Raw genomic sequence first — 9,282 nt, forward strand, 5'->3', positions numbered from 1 at the left:
CTTAAAAACCTGGTTTCTCTCATACTTACCCTGCACTTAAAGCTCTATCCCTTACTCCCATCCTAGGACCTGGAACTCCCTTCCACTTCAATTCACCAGTTCCCTCCTACCTTTTTGTCTGTTCTTGTGACGTCGAGTCGTCTTCGACGCCATGGACGCATCTCTCCCAGAACGCCCCACCTCCACCTGCAATGGTTCTGGTAGTCTATCTATAGAGTTTTCTTGGTCAAAATCCAGAAGTGGTTTACCATTGCCTCCTTCTGCGCAGTCACCTTGAATCTCCACCCTTGACTCTCTCCCATGCCGCTGCTGCCCAGCACAGGTGAGTTTTGACTTGTGGCAGATCGCCTTCCACTCGCTAGCCACTGCCCAAGCTAGGAATGGAATGGCTATGTCTCTGCCTGACTCTCCCTCCTGTAGCCGAGACTGGTGGGGTACAGGGAACTCTCCAAGTGTGACCCTGAGAGGGGGCCCTTACCTTCAAGCCTCCTAAAATCCCACCTCCTCCAAAACATCTTAATAATGGTGTGTGTTAAGTGCTTATTGTATACCTCCTTCTACACTCTGAGCCCCTTTAGATTGTAAGCCTGTTGTGGGCGTGGGTGGGGACATATAATAATAATAATAATGTTGGTATTTGTTAAGCGCTTACTATGTGCCAAGCACTGTTCTAAGCGCTGGGGTAGACACAGGGGAATCAGGATGTCCCACGTGGGGCTCACAGTCTTAGTCCCCATTTTACAGATGAGGTAACTGAGGCACAGAGAAGTTAAGTGACTTGCCCACAGTCACACAGCTGACAAGTGGCAGAGCTGGGATTCGAACTCATGACCTCTGACTCCAAAGCCCGTGCTTTTTCCACTGAGCCATGTTGTGTGATACTCCCCCAAGCCCTTAGGGCAGGGCTCTGCCGCAGTAAACATCAGTGATGATGATGATGATGTTCCACGCTCTGAACTAAGCATTAGAGTAGGTACGATACTAGCGGTTCGGACCTAGTCCCCGTCCTACATGGAATTCAGTCTAAAGAAGAGGAGGATCAGTTGTATTTCATCCCTGGTGGGAGCAGCTTAAACAACTCCAGTGGTTGCCTATCGACCTCCGCTCCAAACAAAAACTCCTCACTCTAGGCTTCAAGGCTCTCCATCACCTTGCCCCTTCCTACCTCTCCTCCCTTCTCTCTTTCTACCGCCCACCCCACACGCTCCGCTCCTCTGCCGCCCACCTCCTCGCCGTCCCTCGGTCTCGCCTATCCCGCCGTCGACCCCTGGGTCACGTCCTCCCGCGGTCCTGGAACGCCCTCCCTCTTCACCTCCGCCAAACTGATTCTCTTTCCCTCTTCAAAACCTTACTTAAAAATCACCTCCTCCTAGAGGCGTTCCCAGACTGAGCTCCTCTTCCCCCTCTACTCCCTCTGCCATCCCCCCTTTACCTCTCCGCAGCTAAAGCCTCATTTTCCCTTTTTCCCTCTGCTCCTCCACCTCTCCCTTCCCATCCCCACAGCACTGTACTCGTCCGCTCAACTGTATATATTTTCGTTACCCTATTTATTTTGTTAATGAATTGTACATCGCCTCGATTCTATTTAGTTGCCATCGGTTTTTACGAGATGTTCTTCCCCTTGACGCTGTTTAGTGCCATTGTTCTTGTCTGTCCGTCTCCCCCGATTAGACCGTAAGCCCGTCAAACGGCAGGGACTGTCTCTATCTGTTGCCGACTTGTTCATCCCAAGCGGTTAGTACAGTGCTCTGCACATAGTAAGCGCTCAATAAATACTATTGAATGAATGGTGGAAAGAGCACGGGCTTGGGAGTCACAGGTCATGGTTTCTAATCCCAGCTCCGCCACTTATCAGCTGTGTGACTTTGGGCAAGTCTCTCAACTTCTCTACGCCTCAGTTACCTCATCTATAAAATGGGGATTAAGACTGTGAGCCCCCCGTAGGACAACCCGATTACCTTATATCTACCCCAGCGCTTAGAATGGTGCTCAGCACTTAGAACTCGAGAAGCAGCGTGGCTCAGTGGAAAGAGCATGGGCTTTGGAGTCAGGGCTCATGAGTTCGAATCCCAGCTCTGCCACTTGTCGGCTGTGTGACTGTGGGCAAGTCACTTAACTTCTCGGTGCCTCAGTTCCCTCATCTGCAAAATGGGGATTAAGACTGTGAGCCCCATGTGGGACAACCTGATTCCCCTATGTCTACCCCAGCGCTTAGAACAGTGCTCGGCACATAGTAAGCGCTTAACAAATACCAACATTATTATTATTAACAGTGCTTGGCACATAGTAAGCGCTTAACAAATGCCATCATCATCCCTATTTTACACAAGAGGAAACTGAGGCACAGAGAAGTCACGTGATATTCCCCAAGGTCATCCAAACGGCAAGAGGCAGAGCTGCGTTTAGAACCCAGATCTCCTAATTACCAGGCCCAAGCTCATTCCACTAGGCCACATTTCTTAGACATCTCAAATAACCTTCCTAGACTTAATTATCAGAATATCAAATCTTATCATTTATTTAGTCCCTCTTGCCCTTACATGTGCATGTATGTATTTTTTCAATATGTGTCTGTTATACTGTACTCTCCCAAGCGTTTAGTACAGTGCTCTGCACACGGTAAATGCTCAATAAATACAATTGAGAGACTGTTCCTATTCAGTCTGTCACCAAATCCTGTCTGTTCTACCTTTACTACATTGCTAAAATGCCTCCTTTCCTCTCCATCCAAACAGCCATTATGTAAACCCAAGCACTTATCTCATCCTGCTTTGACTACTGCATTGGCCCTATAACTGACCTCCCTGCCTCCTGTCTGTCTCTCCCCACTCCAGTCCATACTTCACTCTACTGCCCAGATCATTTTTCTGAATTAAATTCAGTCCATGTCTCCCCACTCCTCAAGAACCTCCAGTGGTTACCCATCCACCTCCACGTCAAACAGGAACTCCGTACCTCAGGCTTCAAAGCACTCAATCACCTTGTCCCCTCCTACCTAACCTCCCTGATTTCCTACTATAACCCAGCCTGCACACTTCCCTCCTCTAACACCATCCTACTCGTCGTAACTCATTCTCATCTGTGTCACTGCCGACCCCTTGCACACGACCTCCCTCTGGCCTGGAACTCCCTCCGCCTCCATAGACAACAGACCGTCCCTCTCCCCACCTTCAAAGGCTTATTTAAAATCACATTTTCTCCAGGAGGCCTTCCCCAGTTAAGCCCCCTCTTCCCCTACTCCCACTCCCTTCTTCGTCATCTATGCACTTGAATCTGTATCCTTTAAGCACTTGATATTCACCCTCTCCCCACCCCCACAACACTTACATTCATATCCTTCTTTGTTTTAATGACTGGGCAGGGAATGTGTCCAACTAGCTTCCTGTGGGCAGGGAATGTGCCCAGCACCTCCCTTGGGGAATACTTTTATGCCTCCCTTGTTAGAATGTAAACTCCTTGTGGGCAGGGAACAAGTCTCATGCTTCTATTGTACCTCCCAAACACTACAGTCTGTTGCATTCAGAAGGTGTTCAATAAACAATACCACAACCAATCCTACATCAGGCTAAATCCTCTAAAATTACAAAAAAGACCACGGTGATGATACTTAAGCAATCAAGTGGTAACTGAGCACATTTGTGTCCTTTCAACGAAAAGATTTCAACGGTATAGCCAAGAAACATGACTAAAACTATTTGCTTATGTTTTCTTAAATCAGAAATTTTCATTTCTTTAAGGACAAAGTCTGAAGTCATTACTGATTAAAAGCAGTGGGATATTAAACATTGAATATTTCAGTTCTATTTCTAAATGTTAATTTACACAAATCCATTTAGTCACTTTGGTAATGATTACAGGCTGTCATTGCAGCCCCTAGTGCCTTTGCATAAATTTCTAATGTTGAAGACTATATGTGTGTGTGTATAAAAATATCTATTTGTTATGTAATATATATTGTTATATACATTGTTTTATATATATTACACATATAGTTGTTCATTCACATAGGGTAATTCACTGCTTTCCCCATCTTCCCAGATCTTTCTAAAATCACACCCTCTCCAGGAGGCCTTCCCTGATTAATATCTCATCTCCCAACTTATTCCCCGCTTCCTACCACTTCAGCACTTCCATGTTACCCAAGCACTTGGGAATTCATTCCCCAACCCCCAAAATGTATCTTTATGCTCTCACTCCCCCATGCAATTTGTTTTAATGTCTGCCTCTCCACCACTATATTTTAAAACACTCGGGGACCAGGATCATGTCTACTAACTTTATTGTTTTCTCCCAGGGCTTAGTACAGTGTAAAATCCTTAGTAAAAACTACTGATTAATCAATTGGGCAATATTTCAAATTGTTTTTAAATCCCATAAGAATAAGCACTGTTAAGTGAATGAAACTCTAGAAGGAGAATTAAGTTATGTGACCAGTTCCTTACCTTACTGGAGCCTTCATCAAGGCACTTGACCTTTCTGTTAGCCTGTTACAGTGGGAACTCTACTTGCCATAGAAGTCCTCATCTTCCCACCCAAACCCTATCCTTTCCCATCACTGAAGACATCACCACCATCCTCCCTGTATCAAAGCCCAGAACCTTGGCATTATCCTTGACTCATCTTTCTCATTTAATCCACATATTCAGTCTGCCACCAAATCCTGTCAGTTCTACCTTCACAACATTGCTAAAATCCTCCTTTCCCTCTCCATCAAAACTGCTCCCACATTAATCCAAGCATGTAACCTAACCCGCTTTGACTACTACATCATCCTCCTTGCTGACCTCCTTGACTCCCATCTTTCCCCACTGTAGTTCATATTCTGTTCTGGTGCACAGAAAAGTTTTCTTAAAAAACCTTCATTCCATGTTTCCTCACTCCTCGAGAACCTCCGGTAATCACCCATCCACCTCTGCATCAAACAGAAATTCCTTACCATAGTCATTCATTCAGTCGTATTTATTGAGTGCTTACTGTGTTCAGAGCACTGTATTAAGCACTTGGAAAGTACAGTGCAGCAACAAATAGAGACAATCCCTGCCCTTAGAAGCAGTCAATCAGCTTGCCCCGCTTCTACCTTACCTTGCTGATTTCCTGCTACAATTAAACATGCTCACTTGACTCATGCATTCATTCATTCAGTCAGTCGTATTTATTGAGCGCTTACTGTGTGCAGAGCACTGTACTAAACTCTTGAAAAGTACAATTTGGCAACAGATAGAGAATCCCTACCCAACAACGGGCTCACAGACTAGAAGGGGAAGACAGATAACAAAACAAAACAAGTAGACAGGCATCAATACCATCAAAATAGATATATAGAATCACAGATATATACACATCATTAATAAAATAGAGTAATGAATATGTACAAATATACACAGGTGCTGTAGAGAGGGGAAGGGGGAAGAGCAGAGGGAGGGAGTAGGGTCTATGGGGAGGGAAGGAGGAGCAGAGGGAAAGGGAGGGCTCAGTCTGGGAAGGCCTCCTGGAGGAGATAAGCTCACAGTAGGGCTTTGAAGAGGGGAAGAGAGTTAGTTTGGCGGATATGAGGAGAGTGGGCATTCCAGGTCAGTGGCAGGCTGTGGGCCGGGGTCGACGGCAGGACAGGCAAGAATGAGGCACTGTGAGGATGTGAGCGGCAGAGGAGCGGCATGTGCGGAGTGGGCTGGAGAAGGAGAGAAGGTAGTTGAGGGAGGAGGGGGCAAGGTAATGGAGAGCTTTGAAGCCAAGAGTGAGGAGTTTTTGCTTCATGTGAAGGTTGATAGACAACCACTGGAGGTTTTTGATGAGGGAAGGGACATGCCCAGAGCGTTTCTGTAGACAGATAATCTGGGCAACGGAATGAAGAATAGACTGGAGTGGGGAGAGACAGGAGGATGGGAGATCAGAAAGGAGATTGATGCAGTAATCCAGTCAGGATATTATGAGAGATTGTACCAGCAAGGTAGCAGTTGGGTAGAGAGGAAAGGGCGGATCTTGGTGATGTTATGAAGGTAAAACCGGCAGGTTTTGGTGACGGATTGGACGTATGGGGTGAATGAGAGAGCAGAGTCAAGGATGACCCCAAGGTTGCGGACTTGTGAGATGGGAAGGATGGTAGTGCCGTCCACTCCTCTAATGCCAATCTACTCACTGTAATTCAATCTCATCTATCTCACTTCCAACCTTTAGCCCACGTACTGCCTCTAGAACTCCCTCCTCCTTTATATCCCACAGACCATCATTCTCCCCACCTTCAAAGTCTCATTAACATCACATCTTCTCCAAAAGGCCTTCCCCAACCAAGTCCTTATTTCTCTTATTCCCTCTCCCTTCTGAGTCACCCTTGCACTTGGATTTGCAATCTTTATTCACCCCACCCTCAGCCCCCTAGCACTCCTGTACAGATCCATAATTTATTTTATTATCTGTCTCCTCCTCTAGACTGTAAACTCATTGTAGGCAGGGACTATATCCAATAATAATAATAATAATTGTGGTATTGATTAAGCGCTTACTATGTGCCAGGCACTGTTCTAAGCACTGGGGTGGATAAAAGATAATCAGGTTGTCCCTCATAGGGCTCATGGTCTTCATCCCCATTTTACAGATGAGGTTACTGAGGCGCAGAGAAGCTAAGTGACTTTCCCAAGGTCACACAGCTGACAAGTGGCAGAGCCGGGATTAGAACCCATGACCTCTGATTCCCAAGCCCGTCCTCTTTCCACTGAGCCACGCTGCTTCTCTAACTCTTAGAGAACTCTAACTCTACCAACTCTGTTATATTGTACTCTCCCAAGTGCTTAGTACAGAGCTCTGCCCACAGTAAACAATAAATGCAATTGATTGCCACACCACAGAAAGATAATTAGGATTAATGAAATCTGGAATTAATTATTGGATGGAACTAATGTAATGATCTGAACTACAGTCACTACTGAAGAGACCAGCTCTAGATCTGTGATGCATAATGATATTTACCCATTTTCATACTTCTGCGGTAGTTTCGTAAAATATCCTTTTTTGGTCAAATATCCTTGTTTGATTCACTTTGAAAGGAATGAAAATTCATGCTTAAACTAAAATACAGGAAAAAAACCCTTATTAATTTGCTATGTATACAATTCTCATTAAGGCAGTACATTAATAATTTTTACAATAGGGGCGCGGATAATTGAACTGCTAATTTTTAACCTTAGTTAGAATTTTTGGAAGTACCTCTATTCATAGAAAGTCTAGGAATCCCAGAAGATTGAAAGAAAGAAAATGAAATGATGCTGCTAGGTGGGCATTATTTATACAATACACCTTGCTTATAACCTAACAGCTTTCCCTTCAGTTTGGAAGAGCTGTGGGTGGTATGCCCCCAATGGAAAGAAACCATGGTATGATTGTTTTTGAAAACCTTTTAAATTAGCATTTTCCTCCATCCCCCCGTTCCTCTCCATGCTGGTTTATTTCTGGCCGCTACATTGCTTGTTTTGTTTTACCTTGTGGGACTGAATAATGATGTGCTGACATTAGTTGCCAGGCAAAAGCTAGATGCCAGCCGAAAAGACAGAAGAAAGAATTCTTTATCTTTCATTGAAAATTGTCTTGCTGTGCAGAGTCAGAAATTGAAAGGAACTCGGGTTTTGGTTTTTCTTCCCCTTTTAATAAATTTTGCAGGCAGCCTGTGACATGACCACTGATCTGTGGAAAGCCTTGGACTTTATACAGCATTTGAGGAATGTGGTAGCGAATTCGAAGGGGGCTGTGGGCTTGCACTCACGTGTGTGCCCAGGATTGGAGGCAGCTAAAGTCATCAAGTGGCAAAGATGGTGTTTAAACTGCTGCAGGATTCATTCTTCCATTTGGCTCAACATCAAAAGATCATATAATAGCTCCTCTTTCTTGGTGCCATGCAAATTATATTGGCTCCTTTACCTTGCATTCCCCTCTTAAGAGCAGAGGCTTTGGTTTCTTTTAAAACTAATCACTAAACAATTTGCCTGAAGTATAAATAAAGGTAAAGACCTGTATTAAGTGTCTCTAGATATTCGTTTCATGGTATATTAACTATTTGAAATGACATCCGGCTCTCCATTAAACATAATCTGAAATCCAAAAATTTAGATTCCACACCGCTTTAAGATACCTTCATCTGATAGAGACTGGGCTTCTCTAAACCTAGCTTGCTTCCATCTCACAACCATGACATCAAAGCCCCAGTGAACGGTCATTCTGGAGTGGAAAGGTAAGGTAAAACAACATTATAAATTCATCAGAGCACTCAATCCTGATCACCCTTCTGTCACCTTTGAATTGTTGCCTGTTCAAATATTATACTTGTCAAAGTGCCTAGATGCTACAGTGTCAGGTTCTATAGCGAATGAGAGCTCTTTATGCATTCTATTGCTGGTAACCATTAAGGAAGCATTTAAATCCATTACACTGTGCATAGAAATTCTTAAATAGCTCTGGGGTGCATAATAATGAAAACGCTTTGAATGGACATAGACCTTTCTTCCCAAGAGCTCAAGGGACTTTGTGTATATCATCCCAGTGATTCTCACAATATCCTTTTGAGATTTTATTAGACTTGTTCTATAGAAAAGGGGGAAAAAAGGCCTAGAGTTTAATGATGGGCTTGACAACACATAGGTACCGTGCCTGTGTGGACTAGTGGAAAGAACACGGGTCTGAGAGTCAGGGAACATGGTTTCTAATTCCAGCTTCTCCACTCCTTGTGTGAGCTTGGGCAAATCACTGTGCCTTGTCTGTGCCTCAGTGCCCTCATCTGCAAAAAAGAGATTCAATAAATGTCCTCCCCCTCACTTAGACTTTGTGCCCCATGTGGAACCTGATTATCTTGTATCTGCCTTCTCTTGAAGACCAAATTGACCACCTCTCTACTGAACTCAACGCACTTGCTCCCCTATCTCTTTGTCGATCTCGTACCACTAACCCACAGCCCTGGATCACTCCACAGTCCTCCTCCTCCTCCCTTGTGCACAAGCCACAGGATGCTGCTGGCGGAAATCGAAGTATCAGGTTGACTTCGTCCAATTCAAGTTTACCCTGGTGTGCTTTAACTCTGCCCCTTCCTCTGCCCGGCAAAATTATTTCTCCACCCTTATCGACACCCATGCCCATCGCCCTCTCCAGTTCTTCCAGACATTTAACTCCCTCCTCAGGCCCCCAGTCCCCCCGCCTCTCCCATCTCTCATCCCCAGTGACCTGGCCACCTACTTTATTATGAAAATTGACACTAACAGGCATGATCTCCCTAAAATCTTCCTGGCCCTTCCTCAGTCCCTC

General features: G+C 44.9%; 1 non-coding gene across 1 annotated transcript; it reads right to left on the reverse strand.

The window, feature by feature from the left end:
* Positions 1-332: 332 nt before the first annotated feature.
* Positions 333-470, reverse strand: LOC114809402. Its single transcript, XR_003757188.1, has one exon. It is a non-coding gene; the product is annotated as a small nucleolar RNA SNORA7 (small nucleolar RNA).
* Positions 471-9,282: the final 8,812 nt, after the last annotated feature.

Source organism: Ornithorhynchus anatinus, chromosome 2 (genome assembly GCF_004115215.2).
Source record: "Ornithorhynchus anatinus isolate Pmale09 chromosome 2, mOrnAna1.pri.v4, whole genome shotgun sequence".
Taxonomy (NCBI): Eukaryota; Metazoa; Chordata; class Mammalia; order Monotremata; family Ornithorhynchidae; genus Ornithorhynchus; species Ornithorhynchus anatinus.